This window comes from Meleagris gallopavo, chromosome 5 (assembly GCF_905368555.1).
Source record: "Meleagris gallopavo chromosome 5, MGAL_WU_HG_1.1, whole genome shotgun sequence".
NCBI lineage: Eukaryota > Metazoa > Chordata > Aves > Galliformes > Phasianidae > Meleagris > Meleagris gallopavo.
Window position 1 is genome coordinate 36,889,976 of NC_139408.1, and position 25,626 is coordinate 36,915,601.

Sequence of the window (25,626 nt, forward strand, 5' to 3'; positions counted from 1 at the left end):
CAGTGACAGCATGACCCAGTGGCTGCTTCTTCAAACCAGAAACTAATCAAGCAATTTACTTTCTGCAGATATCAGTCCTTATGGGAAATTATTTGAAGATCACAGAATTTTTTCCATAGTACTTCTTTTCATGAAAAAGAGGAGATATTTTGCTTTCATTAGTGTTTTCTGAATGAGCTGGTCAGAATAGTTCTGCTTACCTGAAATTCTGCTATTAAACCAAATGGTTGGTCATGCAAAGATAGGTTAAGTCCAAGTGTGTGTGATTGCTGATGCTGCTGTGGTGGTTTGGTCTCCACTGTAATTGGGAGTGTCTCCATAGTTTCTCTAAATCAAAGATAGCAGGATACCTATATTATAGTGTTATCTTACACATAGAAATTGCCAAAACAGACCATCTCTGGATAGTCTGTTGGTTTCTCTTCCTTATCAGTGTGGTATCAACCATGCCCTAACTCAGGCATGCTATGAAATTTTGTGTCAAAACTCAGATGAGTTGTGTCCTTGGTCTAATTAGTAGAAATTCTGTTATTTATTATGTCTGTGATGTGATACCATAAATCCCTGGCACTGAATTCAGTAGGCAACAATTCCTGCAAGTAGAAGATTGCTAGACTTCAGTGAGCAGAAGCAGCTGCAATGAACCCATCTCTGAAAAGATAAAGAAAAAAAAGCATCAGTTCAGGCAGGACTGTCCTTGTTTTGTGTGCACTGGTGATTTATTCCAATCCTTCTTTCTTCTGCAGTTTCTACCTCTTAGCTTTGGAGCATACCTGGGCTATACCCCAATCTGGTCCTTTTTAGCTCACACCACCTTAGGTAATATATGGATTTTAACAAGGATGACATTTGTTTTCATCATATTGAGCTCCACCCCTATCTCCATGCGCAGCCCCTGTTTAGTGCAGGGCTGCAGCTGCTTGTAATTCTGTTAGTACAGTCTCCAGCATTGTGTAAGCAGGCAAGTGGTTAATATGGAGAAAACAGGCACAATAAATGTAATTATAGCAAATAACAGTGAAATAGGAGAAACTACTGCACATGAGTCTGTCAGTAAGGCAAAATTTTTATCTTTTATGTACGCTTTTTCTTTTCAAAATCATACCCTGACAGTCAAGAAAGAAATGGTACTTAATTTTAGCATTAAATTATTTTTCACCTGTTCAGTTGCTCCTATAGGGAAGTACATCTCAGTTTGTGACCTTTGCTAAGGTCAGAAAGGTTGTTTGAACTTCAGGCACGAGCAGTAAGATGAAACAGAAAAACCTGAAATAGCTCTTTAAGTAAGAACTAGCATGAGAAATTACTCTGAAATTTATTTTTAAAGCCACTGCTATGCTTGTCCTTCTCTTTTTTGGTATTCGAAAGGTCCACAATCACAATGGCCCTGAAGCCTGGACAGCCCAACCTTTGCTGTGTAGTCACTGGACACAGCTGAGGCACATCCTGAACAACCCACAGGTGAGGCCATAGAGCTGCTGCATAGGCAAGAGTGGCATGAGAAAATGAGATTGTTTATGTGTTGCCTCAATAATGTCATTTTTTGTTGTGCATGCTCTTTCAGTGTGTAAGAATTGGGTGTAGTGTAAGGGCACCCTATCAGTATGCAGCCTAGGTCCTGCAGAAGTTACAAACCACGTTCAGATAAACTCAGGATAAGTGGTTAGCCTTGATTTTGTGTCTACATGTAAATCTCTGTACATGGGCACGTGTGTTCATCTATTTTTTTTATATCCAAGTAAGACAAAGTGAAAGCTGTTCGTCTAACAATAATCTATTCATTGATATATTTTTTTCACATTAAAATATTTTTAGCAGAAGATATTGCATTGCAAACAATTTAAACTATCGTTCTAATGGTCACATTAATGCTGTGTAAAATGGAATGATCTTTTCTCAGGGCCTCAGCATGATGTCTGCCATAACACATAATGTTTTGGGACATTACTTCATTTTAGAGTTTTCATCTTTTAGTCATCATTGCTATCATTATCATCATTAATCCATCAGTTTTTCAGCCAATGCAACAGATCTTTTAGCATCTACTACACAAGCAGCATGAAAGCTGAGGCACTAAGATTACAGTTGTTTTCAGGCAGAGGCATTCAGACTTGTAAATGTGTATCTGAGATGTCAAAATGCAATGACCGTTAGACATGTGAAATATTAATTTTGTTGGAACTCTGAAATTTAATGCACAAATATGCACAAATTAAGAAATATCAACCCACTTGAGTTGTCCAGCGTTATTCAGGATGTTTGTAGCTGAGCTGAAAGTGAATGTGAATCTCTCACCTTCTAGTTTATTTACTATAACTCCCTCTTTCTGTTTGACATTTTCTAAATAGGTTTTTCCCAATTGTTTTCAGAATCACATAATTGTACCCCTTCCTACATTTTGCTAATTAGTCAGCATTTTATCTCTGTATGTCTTTCACTGACATTTTGAAGGTCTGTTGATGTGATTGCAATGCTGTTATCTGAGATGCATGTTGGACCACAGGATGACAATGGATTTTGCTGTTCCAACATTACTTTTTTTTTTGTATTTAGAGAAAGTATGGCTGTAGCTAGAGTAAAAGCAGCTATTTCAGTATAGTGGCTATATTAAAACAAACAAACAAACAAACAAAAAAATGGTGGAAAAATACAATGGGCTCTCTCCAAAATGGATATTGTTCATTATTTTATTTTCAGTGAAACAAATTTAATTTCTGAGCCTGGAAAAGAGAAGGCTGTGGGGAGACCTTGTCGTAGATTTCCAATATTTAAAGGGAGTTTATAAACATCAACTTTTTACATGGGTAGATAGCAATAGGACAAGGGGGAATGGTTTTAAACCATTAAACACTTAATTAAACTCTTAATTTGTGGGGTAATATTAACCCCTTAGAGCACTAATATCTATTATCTTTAGAAAAGGACATTAATCTTTAAATGAATTTGCAAAACATTCTATTTTCAGACAACTGAAACCTATTAATTTCCCGTTCTACCTAGTTGGTCTGGAATATAAATCCTTTCTTTCTCTTATGTTGCTGACAAGAAGAGAATGAGATAGGTGCAATGAACAATAAATGTTACTGAGCTCTTTCTGTGTTCTCATGGGGAATAAATTAAGCAGTCTGAACTACTTTTGGCAAGTCTTTCACATGCAGAAAAATCAGGTCAGCTTGCTCAGCTTTTGTCTGGTTACTGTGACACTGGAAAAAAAGTACAAACATAGTGTAGAATGGGTACTGGAAATCTGTAAATGTAGCATACCTGTACCATTTGACATGTAATTTATTGGGAAGAAGGCACACCCCAGGCACAAGTGCACTTAGAAATGGGTTGTGTTTGTCATTGGAAGCAAAGTGGTACCAAGTACATCATCAGCCTGCTATAAAGATTGCCAATGCCAAACGTCCAGTGTCGAGGAGTTTCCAAATAGCAGCTGACACCAGTGTTTGGTTGTTATATGACACAGATCAAATTCCTAAATGGTGAATAATTTTGAAGATAATTGTGGAGAAAACTATTTGACACATTTTTGGCAATGTCTTATCCAATATTTCTGTTCAAATGATGAAATGATATTATTTTGGGAGCAATATGACAAAATACTGAAATCTGATATGGACATAGCAAATTATCAGCATTACTGTCACTATGTTTGGGCACAGTTCACTGGTTATCCTCTATTTTCTCTTACTATTACTTCATTATTGTTTTAGAGTGCTTTTATTTCCTCTTGGCCCTGAAATGTCTTATGACACTGTAATCCCCTATTCCTCAGCCCAGCTGCAAATGAATCTATCTGAGAGAGAAGGAAAAAACTTCTCTGTTACACTTCTGAACTTGTCTTGCAGTAGGCTGTGTTCTTTCCCAGATTTCAGTGGACCTGTTTTAAAGTGTCATGGCTTCCTAATGTGACTAAAGAACTCTGGTATTTTTTTGCAGATCAAGACATACCTATGTCCTGTGCTGCTAACAAATAGTTTGACTTGTCTTTGTGCTTGAAGGAAGGAAGGGTTTCCTCTTCTTTTTTTTTTTACCTTAAGAAGTAGTCATTTTTGGTTTGTCTTCAGAGGATGAACTGTTCCTTGTTTACAAGAACGCATCTGTTCTCATATGTTTTACAAGTCTTTCTGAAGCTCTGTGATAACTTCGATACATGTAACTCTGGTGGAACAGCTCATCCATACTTTGAACTAAAGTTCAGTGACAGTAGTTTGGCATTTCATCATTCAGCATACAACAATCAGTTGTGTACTGTGTGGAGAAACTTTGATCAAAGCAGTTCACTTACCTTTCCTTTATGGTAAGTATTTATTTGCATAGAAAGTTATTTAATTTTATGCAATAAAAATGCTGTCTACCCACTTGTGATGGCATGAGCAATTTCAAGAGACATTTTTAATATCCAAACACTGGAGTAAAGCTAAAAATCAAGTACAAAATCTTCAGAGAGTTTATAGGAAAAGAATTATAGGATCTAGTTTTAGTTGGTGTGGCATATTGTCAAATGCCAATATAGATGATTTTGCAACAGTCTGTCCTACTTTCAGGTGGGATGGAATTGTTTTCTTCAGAGTGCCTCATATGAAGCTATGTTCTTCCAGGAGAAAAACAATGCTGATAACATACTGGTGTTTATAGTTGTGTGCTAAGCAGAGCCCAAGAAGTTGTGAGGGAACAGAACTAGGACAAATGATTTAAACTGCAACGAGATATTCCACATCGTATGACATCTTGTGGAAGGAGTTTTGATGGGGATGGGAGTTCATCTCTCTTTTGCTGCTCATGGAATGGCTGGGCATCAGTCAGGGAGTGATGAGGAATTGCTTGTGCATCATTTGTGACATACATTCACACACACGCACATACACATATATATAATCATAATCTTTTTTCGTTTTCTCTATCTTAGTAAATAGTTTTATCTCAACCCAGAAGTTCTACTTTTTTTCCCAGATTCTCCTCCTAATCCCATTGGGAAGATGGACAGTGAGTGAATAACTGTGTGGTTGTCATAGTTTTATGTTTTTTTTGGTTCTCAGCATTCTATTCTGTCATGATGCTGAGTCACCTGTTGGATTAAACCACAATACAGTCCCATTGGGGTGTTACTGTTTCTTGTTTCAGGAAGGATGTCCTACTTAAATAAATCACTTTAATTTCTCAGCACCAGTATAATTCCTAGCACTGGACTAAGAAGAAGTTTTAGTGGAAACATCTGTGTACATGTGAAGTACAGTTCTGGGTAATATTATTGATCTTTTATATTTCCAGTTGATTGAATTACATAGTTGGGAGTACAGTAAAACTTTGTTGACCTATTTATCATGGAATGGGTTCTTTTATGTCTATTTCTGGAGACATTTTTTCTTCCATAAAGAATTTTTAATTAGACATCTCTTTTTCTAGATTACAGTAAAAAAAAAGTGTAATTTAATTTCTCTTTATTACACGTTTGCTGCTGACTTGGAAAAATGAATCACTGAATTATTCCAGGAATACTTATCAAAATTTGGAGTGGACATGGATATCTGGTGAGGAAAGATAGGGTTTAGCTGCTACGCAACTGCAAGTGTATAGGGGAAGTACCACATGGGAAGAGCAACTTCTCGGACTAACTGAATTCCTTCTGAAACAGGAAACCTATTTGCTGACTTTAAAATTGAACTGATTCATATTTGATGGGTTGATGTTTCCTGCCAGTAGGGTTTCCTGATTGGCTTAGTTGGTGTTTGTTTGGAGGCTAAACATAAGGATATTGCCTTCAAAGCAACAAAGAGGAAGCAGATGAAGGTAAGAAAAAACAAGTCTGTTATTTGAAAAGATCTGGCATGAGCAAATTTCAGATAATTTCTGATATTTACTGTTTTTTTGTGACTTGTGAATCATCTATGTAAATTTTATTTGTAAATACAAGGTAGATAATTTTTAATGAGCGGCTGTTGATTGATCCCTCTAATTTTCCCAGACAGGCCCCAAAGACATTAGAGTGCATGGCTGGCAAAATAATAGAGAGTGATTACTTAAAATTCTATTTAGAAATTAGCTTTGTGTGGTACCCCGTCTAGCTCTACTTACTGACTGTCCAGACAATGTATTTTACATTTCTGTACTTGAATGAATCACAGCATGTTATTAAAAATTGGCTCTTACCATCTCTCATCCTCTAATCACTTTGTGCTATGCAGCAACAATGACGCTTCTGATAAGTTTACGTAGTTAAGATGTTGCTCTTACATTGTATTCAGCCCTCTTTTTTTTTTTTTTTTTTCAATGTATTTTCTAGAAAAAATTATGAAACAAAGGCCATGGCATCTTTATCTGCAGCAGAAAATAGGGGAGAGGAGACCAGTATCCTGACATGACAAGAGCTAATGGTGAAGGCACTGTTCAATCTGTTTCAGAGTCATTTTTTCTTATAGTATTGTTGTGGGCCTTTTGGAACTTTTGACAAGTATTAAGAGGAAAGAGAGGGAAATTGCTCAGTAGTGAAAGCTTGTGAAACATGTAAAAGAAAATTCCAGGTATGCAGATGAGTCAGTTGAAGAAAGATGTAGAAAATGAACGTATGAACATATATGTACCGCATATCATAGAATCATAGAATGGCCTGGGTTGAAAATAACCACAATGATCATCTAGTTTCAACCCCCCTGCTATGTGCAGGGTCACCAACTACTAGACCAGGCTGCCCAGAGCCACATCCAGCCTGGCCTTGAATGCCAGGATGGGGCATCCACAACCTCCTTGGGCAACCTGTTCCAGTTTGTATACATAAAAAGGATGCATAAATGTGTATGCAATAATATATTTATATTTATAAAGTATTTTCAGTAAGGGATAAAGAGGATCAGATCACATACTCTCAGTTTTTACAAAAAAAATTATCAAGTTAAATGTTTCTCAGGTTCTCAACATTTTCCTAAGTGAAGAAGTTGTGTAGGTCAATACATTAGGATTAGGTAGTGACATAGTGGGATTAGCAAATAAAAGTCATGAGTAAAAAGGAGCTGTTCCTTTCAGGAAAACTTTAGTCTTGTGCTTAAGACCCAGTGAAGTTTGTGAGATTTATCTGATAATGCTAATGCAGCTTCTGAATATATTACAGTACAGAAAATATACTGTGGAAATCAGTATTGTACTGTAGAGAGGAGACATTCTAATTTAAATATATAAGAAATACTAATGAGTGTTCATTAAATCTATGATTAATGGAAAGATAGTTATTCAATAACTTTCTCTGAATCCTTAATGCACACTGTAGAAAAAAATTAAATCTAATATTTGTTTCAGTGTTCTGTTCAGAATAAATAAAATTAACCCAGTGAAACATTGTCAAAAGATGGAGAGCACATCAAACTGGGCATATTTATGTGGACACAGGAATCAATTAACTGAAAAAAGGAGGATGTTTTGCGCAGCCCAAACTGTGGCAATGTACAGCTTCTCTGTTTAGTACTACAAATGTAGATATTTAGAAAGTACATAATTTTCTCCGGAGAATTCCACTGAAATGGCATCCACAGCTTGAAAACAGCCCCTCTGCCATAGCTCTGCATATAGGACTCCAGAAGGACATGTCTTTCACATCTCATTGAAAATGTTTCTATATTGAAATCTCCTATTTGGAACTGGGTGAACATGGAACTGGTGCATTCTGAAGCACTTCAAGCTGTAAGAAGAGAAGCATCTTAATTCCTCAAGGGAATCAATGGGGATTTTTCCTTTTTATTTTGTGGTTTTTTTTTTTTTTTTTGCCTGTTTTAGAAATAGAAAAAAATTGAAAGTGACATGTCAATCAGTTAGAAAAAGTAACAAATCTCTGTAAGAACTGAACTTATGAAGCTTATCTGGGATTATTTTACATGGATTGAATTTAACAAGATCAGCTTAAGTAAGAGGTGAGTTTTAAAACCTCTTACTTATTTGATTTTATTTTCTGTTTTCTTATGAACAATTTTGTAGATGATTTGTAAAGTCCCACAGAGAGAGACAATGATTTCTGCAAGTAACCATCTCTCTGACATTGTTCCTGCACATTCCTTAGAGAGTTACTGTCATATGTGACAGGCAGATGGGATAAGAAAATCTTTATTTTCTAGTATGAATGGCCTCTATCTTCCTTCATTGGATAGAGGAAGTTTCAAAAATTAGCCTTTCACTTCATCTTGATGTCGGTGGCGTAGGCATTCTTTAGTTACTCCAAGATCACGCTCTAGATAAGCTGGAATCTACAAGTCATGATCTATAGCATACAAAAAGCAGTAGGAATTGTTTCCACTGCCTCATATGTGATGTTCACTGGACTCAGAATGAATTTTAAGAGAAAATCACTCAAAATTTGTTCCATAAGTCAATGCCCATTGATGTAATCAAGTGTTAGAACTTTATTTCATTGAGTGAGGTTTAAAAGGGAATATATTACTTAAGAGAGAGAAATACTTAGAGACTAGTTATTTTTGCCACTAGAAAACTCATCTGTTTACTTACTAGCATATTGCCATATTTTCTACAATAAAAAACTATTCAGTGTTCTGCACATTGCTATGGTTATTATACTAATGCTAACTAGCTCATTATCCTATAATCTTCTTTAAATAATTTGATTTTACAGTTGGCTGGTTTGCCTGCGAAAATTAAGTAAATGTGCTAAGAATGGAGATGAGGAATAAACTGTTATCTACACATGAAATAAAAATAGCTGATGTTCTGAGGTGAATTGTAGTTATAGCACTCCCTTGTAAAGATGTCCTCTGACTTTGGTGAATTTGAAAAAGATTTTTCACAAAAACAGAAGACCTTGAAAATACAGGTAGAAATGCACCACAGGCTGCTTTACGGACATTCATGCACACTGTGGTTATGTAGAAGGTCAGTTGGTTAAATATACATGAAATGCACAAATTGGGAAAAGGCGCAGGAAAGAAGTAAAGAGAGGAAAAGAAAATGAGACCAAGAGAATATGGCTTCTTGATTTTCATTGAAAGCCAAGTTCTGGCAAAGGATTTTCTCTACTCTTCACTCATGTACTGTTACAAAATATATGTTGATGTGTTTGGCAGGATGCTAGAGGCTTTTTTCTTTTCATTTTTGTTTTCAGTACTGACTTGCTTTTAAAATGAGGTTCACAGCCCTTAGAATAGCCTGACATAAACAAACAGTCACATCTCTCACATTCAATGCACTCCGTCAGAGGAAGTATAGCATGCCATGATGGCGTCTCTCTACAACTATCATTTAATCAAAAGTGCAATAATCCATCACCTCAGCATAGGCAAGGATCATTGCCGAATCAGAGCATTACCAGCGAGATGAATATTTTTTATATTCTCCTATTCGATTTATGGAATTAAGGTGAAATAGTGAAAAGCTGATGAATAGCATTTCAGACCATGGTACAGAAATGGGAAAGAATTTTTAAAAAGCCATTTGCATCTTGGTATTGTTAGTTGTAGGGAGCACTTAGGAAGGTTCATCTGGTAAAGGAATTGAGATGTCATATCAAGAGAAACATATACAGATGCTAAGTTACTGATTAGAAACAAATCCAAAACTGTGGCCAAATAATAATGATGGCTGTGTAGTAGACATGGAGGTGAGCTGGCTGTATCTATTCCATTCATAAACAGTCATAGAATCATCAAAGTTAGAAAATACCTCAAGATTGTGTAGTCCAACCATCAGCCCATCCCCAGCATATCCACTAACCATGCCCCTAGGTACCACATCTACAAGTTTCTTCAACTTCTCCAGGGACTGTTGGTTGTGGATGCCCTGTCCCTGGAGGTGTTCAAGACCAGGGTGGATGGGGCCCTGGGCAGCCTGGTCTAGTATTAGATATGGAGATTGGCGGCCCTGCCTGTGGCCGGGGGGTTGGAACTTGATGATCCTTGCAGTCCCTTCTAACTGAAGCCATTCTATGATTCTATGACTGTGACTCCACTACCTCCCAGAGCAACATGTTCCAATGCATCACTGCATTTCTGAAAAAAAATGTTTCCTCCTCTGTTGCAACTTGATGCCATTCCCTCTTGTCCTATCACCAGTCAGCGTCCCTCTCACAAAAATACAGCTATAACTGATTCTTTTCTGAAAGGTTTTTGTTGGTTTGCTTTTCCTTTCAAGAGAAGAACATACAAGTGAGAGATAATGTAGTTCTTCTGAGACCACAGCCTTAGGCGGGATCTCTTACTGGGAGTTTTGTGCCTGCCAGGCAGCACCAAGGTCTTACAGCACAGTTCCTTCTCCTGCTGACAGGCAGGAGGTTTACATTTCTACTGAGGACACATTCAGACTGAAGCTGTGACTGAAGCACTGACTGAAGCAGATGAAGCAGCCCTAAGACTGATGCATCCAGGTCACTGCTCCTGCTATCTGCCAGTGTTTTCCTAGCCCCAGAAGAGAACAAACTGCCCAGGAAATGTAAGCATTGATGTCTTCTGCATGTTGTTCTTTATTTGAGGCAGCAAAGATATTTCCTCCAGATTGTTCCTCTGTGCATTCATGATCAAAGTCAGTTTTAAAGTGATGCATTCCTTAAATATTCTTGGAATAGGAAAAGGCTACACCCAAGGCAAAGAAGGGGGAAGATTGATCCTTAGATATAGAAATGCGGCAGCTCATGTTTCCTCTCTGATATATATAGTGTCCTTGCAATGGAGTGAGGTATTAAATACAAACTCCTACTTAGACAATAGGTTTCAAAGACTTCAGGGTCCTGAAAACTGCTTTTTTTTTTCATTCTCTTATAAAAGAAACAAATCTTTACATTGCTTAAATACAATTTCTAGAAAAATGAGTAATCTAAAGGCTGTGTTTGTGCAGGTAGTTTTGCACGTATCTGCTATTTTTCTAAACAGAGGCCTGTTTGAAATAATGGGTGCATATTTTAAAATGTGTGGTAGGCATATACCTGAACTTGTTATTGTCAACAGTGCTTGTGACGTCAAGTTCTACTATGTTGGCAAGCAATAGAAGGTACTGTGAACAGTTTGGGGAGTAGTTTTCCTGTGAAACTCTCTTCTACATTACGTTATTGGGCTTGTTTTTCTACCCTTTTAGGAAATAAAATGATATGATGATTTTCATGCTATTGCCATTATTATAGTTATAATGGTGAAACATAATATTTAGAAATCTTATTTTTAATGAGAATAAGAAAGCATGCTTCATTGAAAGAAATGAAGTTTAGACTGAACATATCATGATCGAGTTAAAATTTAAAGCAATCAAGAAGTTTTGGAACACAACAGCTGAAACATAGAGTTTCCTGCAGAGAAGGGTTTATGAAATGCTGCGGGGGGCAGGGAAGGATGCATTACAATATGGCATTTCCCACAGAGAAGGATTTTACAGAAATCTAACCTAAAATTGCCTCTCTTCTATAGGCATCTTAAAAGAAGCATGCTTCATTTACATGCAGAAGTGTCTGGCCTCTGCTTTTCCCCAGAGAAACCACACAGAAATCCTAGAAGAGTGCTTGTATACTTTATATGTGACTGGCTACTTCCAGAGCTGCTAAATTAAGCTGAGACTTTGAAGTGGAAATCTTATCCACTGCTTTATATTTCAGTTGGTGTCTCAATCTGACTTTGCCAGTATCCGATTCCCCCATGACTACTGAACCATATAGTAAGATTTTCTGACCATTGCATTAACTTTTCCTAAAGCAGCAAAGGATGCAGTGCTCTTTCTCTCTTGAGAAAGCAGAACCGCAAAAGCATCAAACACCAAGAGATTCCTAGTCTTTCAGGCCAACAGTGTCGTCTTCATTTACATCTATATTATTGAAATAGAGCATTTGAGTGGGGAAAAAAAAAAAAAGCCTGCAGGTAGGATGATTAATGATCTGTTTCAGATGTATATAACAGATTACTCCTGTGATTTCCAGAAATACTGTTGCTGTATTAAGGACTTTCTGTTATTCCTGGTACTGCATCCATGCTCAGAGAGTCCTCACTGTGGTTTCAGCCCAGTTTTAAGCCTTAACCTTTGTCTCTTATGTGCACTGACATGTAGCAATTGTGTATATAGCGGAGCCTGTGCAGCACATAACCAGATGAAATATTGCATGTCTTGGGTGTACTTAGTTCTTTGTTTTTGGGCTCTGGTGTCAAATGAGCATAAGTGGCTGGTGGTCTGGTTGTTACATGTTGGCACACATCACTTATTGGCTAACATGTGCTAAGAATTATTATGGCTATGAACTGCTTCACTGTGTACTATGAATTGGATTTGTACAATATAAAGCAAAATCTCCAAAATGAAATGAAAGAAAAGGGGCAACAAGAGTTGATTTCCATGCCAGTGGTCCCTGTGTTACTTGTGAATGAGAACCCACTGTAGAACTATCAGAATTTGCAAAGACAAGGCTATGAAAGCAACAGTAAGAGTACAGTGGACTGAGAACAGTAAGGGAAAAATATTGACACAGGCTCTGGAAATGCTGCCTCAGTGGCTTAGGGAAAAGGTTACAGAGTTGTTCATAGCTCTTAGCATTACTAAGACTAAGGCACTGAGTTACAGACAAGACAGATTTGGCTTTTATTACATCTGCATCCTTGAAAGAAAATGGATGCACTTGGGAGGCAGATACAGGGAGTATGAGGACATTTGTCAAGGCTCAGGCTCAGCAGAGCATTTAAGTGCAGAGGTGTTCCTGTGAATATACTTGCTTGGCTTTTCAGGCTCTGTGAGGATGCCCTGTGTACACAAGAAAGAGAGCAATCAATATGCTTTTTGGTTTCTATCATAAATCTGTCAGTGATGTTTTTCTCTCATCAGTAAGCAGCAATGCTTGGAAGGGATTCCTCTCTATTGGATGCATATCAACATGATGGAGTTGTGAAATGGCATGTATAACTATGATAAGAAGAGATGAACTTTCATAATGCTTCCTTTACAAGTAGGTTAGCCATAAGCAGCTAGGATACTACAAGCACAAACATTTTTCTGGAGATTGCACGGACATCACAGAAAGCCAGCACAAAACTACAGATGGGATGAGTTCACTAACTCTATTTTCTTGGATGTTAGATATTCTTGTCGCTGCACCAGTACTCAGACATTGGGTAGCACAGAAGTGCCAATACCTCTAAGACCAACTTATTCTGGTCGTTGTGTAGGATTGGTTTAGAAATGCCAGAACAGATGAAGGAAGGACATGAGCTGCCAAGGCCTGGTGTTAGATTAAAAAAGATGTTAGCATGTTCTCAGCAGGTACTTCCAGTTTTAGAGCAACTGGCTCTGATTGAGCAAAGTGACAGATAGACCCACGTCTGAGCCTGCCTTCGCCATGCAGAAACATTCAGGGAGTTCACAGTGACTCACCTCCATTATTAATCAGCATGGGTGGTGTTTTGCTTTGGGTAACTCCTCTATACCGCTGACCTTGAGGTACCATGATGACCTTCAAGAGTGTTAAAAACTGTCCCAACTCTTCTGTGAAATTAAAAAAAAATGCTACATTTTTTGTGTTTAGACTCATATTTTTTTCATAAGGTGAGATGAGACAAATTTCCTTTTTTGTGTATGCTGACATAAATTCTGTTTTGTAATTTCCACAGCATCTCCACTGACAGTGAATGAGTTTTCTAACAGCAAAACAAATTTTTTTTTACAGTTCAGCTATAGATGCTTAGTAATAACCTACACTGTGTCTGTTCTGCCTTTTCCCACCATGAACGCTGTTGGATAGCTGTGCTATGTCACAGCCAGTGCTGCCCATTGTGTGTGTGGAGATGAGGAGGGCAGCAGCTCTCTGCGGGGATGTGGCAGCACACCAACTGTCCCACTCTGCGTGTCACCTCATATGCACACAAAGCTTCCAGCCTGCACAATATGGAAGATGGGGAAGGCGATGGATCTAAATGTGCAAGTACCTCTCTTCTGTAGACTCTATAAGCCTCTGAGAATGAACAACTCTGTGAAAATTGTCATTTTGGCTGAGTATTTTTATTCTTTGTGTTACATTCCTTGCAAAAGTGCTGCTCTGATTTACAGCAGGGAGTGGACGGTATTTGTTTCTTAGTTTTTAATGCTTTGTTCAGTAGGTACTGCCCATGGTTTCAGAGGCTCCTATGTGGATAAAGGGCTCTGGAAAGCCATTCTATTGCTATGCAAAATCACTCTGAATTTCAGGATATACCTGCCCACATCCATATGAGCATAAATATAGATAGGAAGAGCTAGATCCACAAAGATCTAGAAACTGCACAAGTGTAGAGAATAAACTCAGGGCTGAGGTTTCTCTTGAGTACTCCTGGATACAAAGTGCTAGAGGACCTGTGGACTCAGATGGCTGTTATAGCAGGGTGAAGTTGGAGGTGTGCTCTCTGGGCTACCTCACTGCAAAGACTGGTATATTGTTCTGTTGGACTGCCCAGCAGCTCCCAGAGCCCACAGAACATCTCACCCCTCATTTCCCACTCTTGAAATAATGAAAATGTAAGCATATTTGGCTTTTTCAATGGCAACTGTATTACAGCTAAAGAGAAACTGCCCAGATTTAAATTTGCATTTATTGGATCAGTCTAAGAACATAAGATTATATTTCTACTTTCATTTAGAAGTCTGAGGTGATTCTAGCCAATGTTTTAGGAAAGCACACTGAACTATTTAATTTCGCAAATATGTATTTACTAGTATAAATATTAAATAACCTTCTTGCTTTTTGCAGAAATAGCAATTACTTACGTTAAATCATTTAATTTCTCATATTTTATTTTAGTGCATAAGAGACTCATTCCATAAGCTCAGTGTTCTCAGCCACAAACTGAACACAGGGCAGAAATTTGCAGAACCATTCTAAGCATAAAAAGAAGATAAGCTCGTAATCCTGACATAAAATAACCAAAGTATTATACCCGTTAGCAAATGTTACTGAAGCTGGCTTTCTTTTAGGTAGATCCACATTAATAGAAGTCTTATGGGCTAGGTGATACACTAACATCCATCTGTTTAAGGAAATGTTAATTGGCATAAACCAAAAACACAGTCCAGCAAATTATGTAAAGGGACTAATAATTTACCAGAGCATGTTTTAGAGTGAAAAGCAATTGGAAATTATTCTAAGAACTATTATTCCAGGTACGAAACAGAGTGAAGTTTTATTAAAGTTCAGAGAAAGAGATCAATCAATAAATTACATCTCAGTAGCTCTGCAGCTGAGGGGAAAGCAAAAGGTTCTCATGTTTGTTCAAAGCATGTAGCACCATTTTAAGCCTTTTAATACAGACTTGTCTTATTTTCAACTTGACCTAAAGTTACATTGGATTACCCAGGAGCTGCACAGAGAATAATACTAAAAATACATGCTTGGTCAGGGGTTGCAAGAAGGTATAACGATTAGAAAGTGTCTATAAAAAAAACACAAAATAACACACAAACTATGAAACAGGAAAAAACACCACCAACAAAAAACAACCACAAGGCCCTTCCAAGTCCTTCAAACTTAAATAGTTTTCTTTAAAAACTGGATTTAAAAGTCAGCTAATTAAAAAATCAACTAGTATACCAGAATATTAGTGACATAAAGAGGCTAGTCAGGTTTTTATAGGGAATATTTCTTGCATAGAGTGCAGAGGAATAGGAAGGTGTCAAAAAGTCTTTAAGGCATGCCATTCTGTCTTTGCTTCCGTGTTTTTTCTTGTGGAAAATTAATTCCACAGGAGGCATTAAGACATGGATAAGGAGAAGACTTAAATCAGACTGCTTTTCTGCTAATTTATAATGTTTCATCTGCCTGATCACCTGCAGGGAAAACTTTATACTACTTTTTGACATATCATTAGCATAGACCACAGGTTCCCAGCTACTAACTGTGTCTGTTTTATCTCTGTTGTCAAACTTGTTCACAATGTGAGCAATCTCTTTTGCATCTTCAAGGATACCTGGGAAGCTTTTTATTGTCCCTGCAGAGCTCACTATTGGCTCTTGTTCTGTTCACAGCTTATATGCTAGCGACCGTACACAAACAAGTCAGAATAAAGACATCTAAGAGTTGTAAACAACACAAGCAAATCCCTTTTTCTCTGCATCTTCTCCAGATTTGATGAATAAAATCTGCTCCAAGCAAATGATAAAAGAGGTAGAAAAAGAAACACTAAAGAAACTCTTTCCTTCTCTTTAGTATTCCTGTTCCTTTCAAGCAAATTTTATTGACTTCGCAGAAGCTACATTTCTCAGGAATAGGTGTTTATCCCACATATCCACATATCTCCACACTGAGAAACATATGAGGTAGACCAGTACTTCTGCTGTATCCAAGCAAAAATTTTTCCCATAAAGTTTCAACTACAAATGCTGCTTCTGAGCTAAGAACTTCAGAAAAGTGCTTCAGCATTCACCTAAATCTTCGATTTCTTTTCGGATTTATTAGGAGAGAAGTGGATTTGTTTCCAAACAGACAAGCCAAGAGCCTGCCATAGTGCAGAGCTGCATGGGTCGTAAAAAGGTTTTCAGTGTATTTGTTTACTACATGGAACAGTAGACATTGAGCAGCTGTTTTTCATTGCTCCTGGTGCATTTCTGTAACTGCAGCATAGGTCCATAATGGAATACTTTTGAGACAAGTGGATACAGAGATTTCTCAAAGCGTGCTCTCAAATAAGGTCTGACTGACTGCATGATACTCAGCCAGCTACGTGCCTTGTGGCAAACAAATCTCTTTTTCTACTTCTAGGTGTTAAAACCATAAAGAATTTCCTGGAAATAAATTCAGTATAGATGACAGTCCTTTTTTGGGAAGAGGGGACTGCTTTTGTCTTTTCAATCTTTCAGTTTTGTAAGAACTTGATAGGTGAAGTAACAATGGGAGGATCTCACCTGTTGTATGCAGGTCTCTGATTCCATGAACTTTAAAACCCTGGAGACTGATTTTACTGTGGATATGATAGAGCAGTCTGCTCTTCATCAAGCATAATATCTTTTGCTTGTTTTGCAAAGATATCTTTCCTAGCAAACGGTCCAAATTCTACTGTTCCTCATGAAAAAGCTGTAAAATTCTTGTTTGAAGGTATAAGTCCCCTGCAGGGTTAGGCTGGTAGTTCATGCAGCTCTTTATTCTGTCTTTTGACAGTGACAGAATATCCATGGCAAGGGCTTGCCCTTCTCAGGGGGAGTGCTCCTTTTGCAGGGTTTGTCTGCCTAGAAAATTGCTGATTGCACCAAGAGGGACCACTGGCCATGCTGTTCACAGCAGTATCTGAATCTCCTTTTGTTTGTCTTCTTTGGCAGCTCTCTACTATATGAGCAAATGTTGCTTGTACAAAAACTTGTTGTCATGCAAATGTCAGTTTAGACATTCCACAAGGTGTTTTTAAAAGTTAATTGCTTTATTTAATGTTCCATTTTCTGCTACAGGATGTATAAGTAAAATAATTGCTTCACTGCAGTGTGATAGCTGTAAGACTGAAAAGGTTTCTTTCATTAATTGTTCAAGACCTCCACTATTGTAGCTAAGATATAAAGTCTTTTCCAAAATAGAGCAAATTAATATTTTCATATGTATTCATATATGTATTTTACAATATATAGATCTAGTGCTATCTTTGCTCTCACAACTCTTACCAAGTCTCTTCTAGAACAAACGAGCATCAATCTCTATTTTCAGCTTGTGTTTATTTACAACCAATTTTAACTTAACGGTGCTTGAGATGACGCTTTTTGGATTCAAAATCAATTTTTTCCTTTTTCCTATCTGTTGAAAAGCCTGTACGTTCTTGTGATTATCCTATGAATCCACTTCAAGACTCATTCATTTTGAAGACTAGTGGAAATACTTTACTTGATGCACTTCATAACTGTATTTCCTTTTTTTCCACAGCAACATCGTATTGGTGGCTTATGGACATCCTATAACCAAGAAAAACACACTGTTTTTCTCTCTGTCATTCCAGATCAATAAGCCTCCGGGTTAATTGCAGAATTTCTTGCAGTTAAGTCCAGAACACCTGCTGTAAAATAAGAGGGTAATGTCCAGTTCTGTACGGTCCCATTAAAAAGTGCTTCTAGCGACCAGAAATAGCTCTCTCCAGGAAACAGAAAAGAGGAGCATGCAATATGAAAGTAGTTTCTCATGTTCCACATTAATCTGGGTGTATCTATTTCCAACAGCAATGTGTGGATTACTACTGCATGTCAGAGGAGTTATTTGTAACCAGGGACAGTACGGCAAGCAATTGGCATACAGATTAATGTTATGCATAGTCAATTGCACAGCTTCAAGGCATACATTTATGCCCTGCTAGTATGCATAGCAACAACTTTGTTCTGTAACTGTCGTGACCTCTTTAGGTGCCACTTTCATATCTCACCCAGAAGGGTTTTAGGCATCTTTTGTGGCCTCAAAAGCACCTAGGTTTCTGAATTGCTTGTATTAATGTGTTTGCTCCAGATTCTTTAGCTTCCCACTGCTATTTGCGATTTCCACAGTGCTGAAGGGGATCATAGATACTATCAGCAATTAATACTTGTGATATTAATTGGCTTGAAATTTATCCTTGCAATATTAATGGTTCTTGCAATTTTATAATTAGAAGGGTCATACATAACATTTTGCACTTTACTGTGTGAAAACTAAAGCAGAATTGATTGCTGAAATGTGTTTCAGAGTCACATCTATGCCATCGTAATGATTTGGGGACACAGAAAAAGGTTCTGCAATGATCTTTATCGTTTCTGTTGCAAAAGGATAGGTATACAGTAGTCACTGCACCAGTGAAGGATTCTCCTTCAAGTTCTCCACTTTCATTTCCAGGGTCCCAGGTGGCCAGGCAGGACAGGAGTGTTTGGTTAGAAAGTTTTGTCAGTCTGAGATGCCTGTAGGGCTGGGCTGGTAAGTATATGCTTTCAGAACTTGTATCTTTTTACCAACAGAAATTGGTAATATTAGGGAACTACAGTGCATCTTGGTTGTATCTGTCCTGAAATATTATTCCTTGGAATTACTGTTACTGTTACTTGCCTGCATTTGAAAAGGTGTCAGTAGTTCCAAAGAAGAAGCTAATTCCTCTTCTTCCTCCCATCTACTCACTCTGATTTCCAGAGTACCCTGAGGAAAACCAGCACTGGGCCTTCAGGACTACAGAAAATGTTACTCTTTAACTGCTCCCTGGTCTGAGATGGCTTAGAGTGCCTTACCTCTTCTACCACACAGCTCTGCCAGAAGATCTGAAGCACCTTGTAAACCTTACACCTTCCAGAGGTACAAGGTACTATGCGACTGGTGGGTTTTACTTGAGTAAAGTAGGAGAGAGCTCCTACTACAGCCAGTCCTCATCTCGGAAAAATATTTTTGTTGATGAAAAGATATTTGCCATTTCTGTTGTTTCGAAACCGTAAGATAAAACTACTGGAATTCTGCCTGTCTAGTTAGTTACACTGGTACAGAAGAGAGTCTAACTCCAAAACATACACATAACAGATGGGGAGCAACTGCAGTCCATAAAATAGGACACCTGCAGAACAGGGTCTGATAGGTAACAATGCATTTATTAATGGCTGTTCGAACCTGGGCATGTTATCTGAACAGATTTATTGCTGTTATTACTGTTACTATTCTACACCCTGCTTTGGAAAAAAATCAGAGCTGGGAAAGTGGTCCAAAAAGTACTTAGAGCAAGCAAAAACATGACATTACTTCCATGCCAGAACACCATGGGTGCAGGGAAGCTTTTTGCACGGCATTTCAAATTTTGAGACTAATTCTCACGTAAACGTTCTCATGAAATTATTGCCCATAAGGCTGAGTTTGAACAGCAAACCTGAACATACTGAGAAATGTGCTCAGTCTTTTTAAACATACTGAGTTCAAGCTGCCCCAAGAGTGACTGTTGATGGAAGGACCAATTCTTATTCACAGAGTCTGTGAGCAAGGTTACTGTTTCCCACCTAGTTAATTTTGATAGCTAGTCATTTATTATCTGCTTTGCAAGAACATAACTAAAAATTAAGTCTACAAAATAGTCCATTTCCATGCAAGATTTTGAAATTCTTAACTAACAAAAACAACAAAAAAAAGAGCAGCTCTGGGATTAGGCAGGCCAGTGGAAGAGACTCTCAGGTATTCTTGGGAATCTCTCTTGGTATTCTTTCAGGCAAAATCCTATGTTAGGTAAAGGCACTTCGTTCTTATATCTTGGAAGGATGAAAGCAATCATAAAACTGGGTAGAATATTTTAAACTGTATTTTAGCAGACTGTTAAATATATGCCATTTATGCAGAATTATCTATCTTTTTAAAAGCTCAGCTCTGATGAGTGGTTAGTTCATAACAGATTTGAAATAGTATCAAAAAGCTACTGTGGGGGTTTATGGGACTTGAAGGTCTTATTAAATGTTTTTCTAGCCACCTTTTCAGAACCTCAGTAAAGAGGTGCTTAATGCTGAAGGTGTTTGTGTTTGTATGTAAAAACATAATGTGTACATTTATATGCATGTGTACACACATAGCTCTCTCCAAAAGTAATGCCTCCCGTTTATTTCCATGGAAACTACGACACAAAAAGTATTGTAACACTTTATGATACAGAACATTCTCAGCTACATGACACCATTTTTCAACCCAGTCACTACCTTTAGGTGTGCATTTTTGCTAGCCACGAACAAGAGCCTGCATGCTGCACTCATGAACATCTGCATCAGTGGAGATTATCTACTGTTGCCCCTGCTGAAACACACCACCCACTGCCTCACTGTGCTCACATCCACTGGTTGTTCTCCACAAGTGTTGATGAATGCCAGTGCATGCCATTTTTTCTGCATGGGGGAATTCAATGACATGCTTTTTCTTCAATGGTACTTCCATGTTAGACACCATTTTGACAGACTGCCCCCCTTCTGCCATCTGTCATGTAGCAACAACATGTAACGGAGTATTGGTGGGAAAGTTCAGTGTCTACTGCCATACCTCCAACATCTGCCTCTGACACTGTGGGCCATCATAATAAAATAGGAGACATTACTTTTGGAGCAGCCCTCATATATGTATAGGGCACCACCCATATTTTCTGAAGATACTGTACTGTTAGGCAGGGTACTAATCGCTTACTATATTTTTAGCAATGCCCCACCTTCCCCTGACTCTGAAGTTGCTTCTATGCTCTCGCAGCATTTGGAGTTGTACTCTGTAAGTCAGAGCTTTCTGCATTCCCAGATCCCAGTGCAAGCTATGAATGCACAAGTAGACTGTTTTTTTGTTTGTTTGTTTTGTTTTGTTTGTTTTTGTTAATGAATAATGAGAACATCTTGAATTTTCTTGCAAATTCTTTCCCATTTTCCTTTTTATATTCAGAGAAACCAGGTAGAAATGGGCTTCCTCGAGTTCCCATTTTAAATTTCAGACTGGACTCCTATGCTTTCCTTACAATTTCCTTCCAGCTTTTTGCTGTGACAATACTCTGGCAGTTATGAACTCATCTTTTCTCATCCATGTAAATCATTAAGGCAATGCCCTTTCCTGCTACAGGTACAGTGGCCATTTACTTTAGTTTCTCTCCCAATTACATGCTTCACTGGGCCCTTCTTTATTTAAATATTCTCTCATTTTTTCTTTGTTCTAAGCTGTCAGCATTGCTCCTCAGCAAAGCCAAGTCGGGAAATCATAGTATCAGTTCCCACAAGATATTGTACCTTTTGAAATGCTGAGGATTGATTGCTTTTGTAACGGGCAAATATGATGGGGGGTTTTCTTGTGATTCTCTAAGTCTGAAAGGGGTTCTGTGTGAATACTCTCTGATTTTTATGTAGCTGTAAGTGTAGTTACTCAGCAACACAGCCTGAGACTTACTCTTTTTTTTTTTTTTTTTCAGTGCTTATTTCTCACAATCACAGCTGAAGAGATTCTTTAGTGGACACTGTGCAAATAAAGTCCATGCACCACAGACATCCACATCCTGCAGGTGAACAAGCCGGCAAGCAAGGATTGAAAAATATCAACAGTTTAAAATTGCTCATTTGTAAATTGGTGAACCTCAATGTCAAGTGATCAAAAGGCATTTGAAATGTTTGGACAATCCACACTCCAGTGGAAATTTTTCATGTAGAATTAACAGTCAATCAGCTCATAGCAGAGTTGGTCTTGTTGGGTTTAAGAAGCTTCTCTTTCTGGTGTGGCAGAGTGCAATGCATGCCTTCTGTCAGCATTAAGAGCTGTGTCTGAAAGACAGGTTTCAACTGAAAAACTGTAACAAAAATAAAGGTGAGCATCCTAAGAATAATCCTTCATTCTAGGAACCCTTTGAAGCCCAGCTGAAGTAAATCCTCATGGTTCCTGGGAATATTATTTAGACATGCTCTTCTTTGTCATTTCTGAAGTTTGTACCCATTGCTGAACTGCTTTTGAAATGTGGAGCACCTCCAGCTAGTAGTGGACTTCAGGGCTGTTAATCTGCCCTCTGTAATGAATCACTCAGGCCCTTTCTTAGGAGGATGGGACCATGCTATGTGATTGGTGGCATGCTATAAAACATAGAATGGTTTTACTGAAAACAGTCCTTCAGGGCATATCACGATACATATATTTTTATTTTTTTTATATATTTTTATTTTTATATTTTTAAACACATTTGCATATCAGTTGTTGTCTCATTTCAGAGAGTGGACCCTCTGGGCTACGTGACACCAGAAAGAGGGCTCAGTCTCAGACTTGCCTGCAGCACAGGGTGGAAGGGCTGATTCCAGGCACCAGCATTGGGTCACCTCTTAGTAATTACTGTCTCAGACTGGTCTGTGTGGCATTTAGGTATTCGTACTGTTGTATGCACATCCAAGGCTCTATTTTAATCAATCGTGTGTTATGAAACCCCTGAATGTGGGGGATGCATCCTATGTGAGAGTTTTGTGTAGCTTATCCTATTGTTTTCATGACTCGTTCTCTTCAGGTCAACAAAAATGCTTTGATTTATTTTGATGTCAGGAGATTCAAAATTGAATCTGCAGTCTTTTTTTCTCTTGGTATGGAGAGAAAACTTCAGAAGTTTTCTTCACCTAAGGTGAAAGGTGTAATTGAATTGTCCTACCCTGTAAGGTTGTTCTTTCTTTCTTTCTCTTCTTAAGACTGGAATAAGGTCATCCCTTTGCATGCAGTTCAAAATTAGATGCTCACAACTTGACTAGTGAACTTTATTATGGAGATGGAAGCCTGCCAGCATGAAGTCAGGGTTAGCCAATATTAGTTTGTGTGAAGTATTAGAGTCACCTTCACAGTTGTTGGGATCTATGTTTTGGGCACTAAGAAGATTGTGCTTCTTTCTTGAAGGAGAACAGTAAGGACTTTACACAGAGTCAGCCAATTATGCAGTTTGCTCACAGCTGAGCCAATCATTCATTTTAATGAAGAGAATTTGAACTTAGATACATAAGTATGTCCTTGACATTTTTAGTAGTGGTGACATTAACTGAGCAGCTTGTTCTAAGAGAAATCAGACAAGCACAAGTATGCCTACCTCTACAGGGAAAAACACTAAGCAAAGTGACCTGCTTAGCAAAGCCAGCAATAGCTAATTATATATTGCTGGAATTCAGTTGTCTTCTGCTCTGTTAATTTATGTAGACTATTTGAGACAAAAAGCTGCAACAGATGACTGTAAAACTACAAGATTCAAAAACAGCTTTAAGAATTGATGCTAAACAGATAAAAAATGGTAGTTAGTAAGCATTTTTTTCCTTAAAACTAATATCCAGAGTTCCTGCTTAACATTTGTTGTATAAAGGACCTCTGAAAATGGAGACATGCTAGAATTCTGTTCATCAGTGTTACCTATAGGGAAGTCTTTGATTTATGATGTCAGTTAATAGAATCATAGAATCAGAATCATTAATGACCACTAAGATCCTCTAGTCCACCCCTGAGCCCATTACCAACATCAGAACTAAACCACTCCCCTCAGTGCCACATCTCCATGGTTCTTGAACACCTCCAGGAGTAGTGATTCCACCACCTCCCTGGACAGCCCATTTCAATGCCTCACCACTCTTTTGGAGAAGAAGCATTTTCTAACATCCAACCTGAACCTCCTTTGGTGCAACTTGAGGCTATTGCCATTCATCCTATTGCTGTTATCTGGGAGAAGAGGCTGACCCTCACCTCACCATAACCTCTGTTCAGGTAGCTGTAGAGAGTGGTCAGGTCTCCCGTGAAACTTCTCTTCTGCACCGTGAACAATCCCAGCTCCCTCAGCCACTCCTCACAGGACTTGTGCTCCACACCCTTCAAAGCTTCATTGCTCTTGTCTGGACATGCTCCAGAGCCTCAACGTCTTGTAGTGCGGGGCCTAAAACCTAACACAGTACTCAGGTTGATAACACTATTTCTCTTCTGAGAGGTATCAAAGCATACTCTTTTCACCTCGTTAGAATATTCTTCTTGTGTACAGATTGTTCTAATTTTAAATAGGAAAAGACATTTTTGTTGAACCCCAAAATATTTATTCATTATAAAGCAGGTATCTTAGCAAACTTAATTTCAGTGTGTTAGTGGCTATAAAAGCTGTGAGAGTATAGACCAGGTTTTTAGATGTATTTTGACATTTAACTCTGTCTGAGCAGAATAGGAAATAGATACCTAAAATACATTTTCATCCATCTAGACAAGGCATGTGAAAATGTTAGGTTGGCATAAAGAAAGATTCAATAACTATATTTCACTGATAGGGATTAGAGATATGGAGCTCAAGGTTTTGTGGCATATTTTGAAAATACTGTAAAGACTTAGATGTATAGTGGATGAGTGATGGCATGTCAGAATGACTTTCCCAGCAGGAAATCCCCTCCCCCTCTTTTTTTTTTTGTTTTTTGTTTTTCTTTCCATTTTAAAGGAGAGCCGGGAGCTCTGGCTGTTGATACACTGCAATCTTGATTTGTGAAGTTCCTTGATGACACAGACAACTAACTTTTCTCATAAATATGGATATTACTCCATCTTGAGAAGAGCAGGTTTTCTCACATTTCCTGTACTGAAATTAGGAAAATTAGCATTGCATATTTTCCTCTAATTTACAGCTTTCATTTAGTTGGGACAATCCATATTTATTCACTCTAATTTCAATTCTGGTATGTTTTTGCTAGTTCAATAACTGTTCTCTATGTGTTGTTTAAACTTTGAGGTATTTTCAGCATTTAATTATAATTTCTTTGTATTTCCTGGTTATGATGTAGAATTTTTACGTTCTCTGATCATTCCATTTGTGAAAATTTGGAACAGTTAAGCCAAATAACTGAAAAAGCACTCTTGAACAGTGAAAAACTTTATCTTAACTTTACTGGACTGAAGTGGTTTCCCTACCGTGTTTGCTAGAGAAATAGGCTTTTTTCCTAAACTTGACACATTGCACCAATGAAAAACTGTTTATTATTGTTATATTTGTACTTATTTCCATTTTTTTTTCCCCCAACTCAGTGGATGATTGTATCTTCTATAAATTGCACTGAAGGTTTTCCAATTCTTTTTCATGCAGATGTTGGTATTCCTATCATACACAATTTCTTCAGTTTTGTCAGCCAAGAAGTAGAAGTAGAATTGCATTTTCCTTGACACATGATGTGTATATCATGATCTCAATATTTTGGTTTCCCATGGCCTTTTACAATAAAGGTAATAATTTTTGCCTTGAAAAGTTCCAAATATGA

The 25,626-nt window shown here is 37.8% G+C and overlaps 1 long non-coding RNA gene across 7 annotated transcripts in view; it reads left to right on the forward strand.

The window, feature by feature from the left end:
- Nucleotides 1-1,491: 1,491 nt before the first annotated feature.
- The window catches only part of LOC146544318 (uncharacterized), a 33,887-nt gene continuing 9,752 nt past the window's right edge, over nt 1,492-25,626 (forward strand). The window contains exons 1-6 of one of the 7 annotated variants that reach the window (XR_014883651.1): nt 1,492-5,793; nt 6,287-6,377; nt 10,258-17,969; nt 18,758-18,835; nt 19,046-19,211; nt 21,810-25,613. This is a non-coding gene — a long non-coding RNA (uncharacterized LOC146544318). Of the gene's footprint in view, nt 17,970-18,757; nt 18,836-19,045; nt 19,212-21,292; nt 25,614-25,626 lie in introns of those variants that run through there. The other 6 variants (XR_014883652.1, XR_014883650.1, XR_014883648.1 and 3 more) reach the window with 6 other exon arrangements.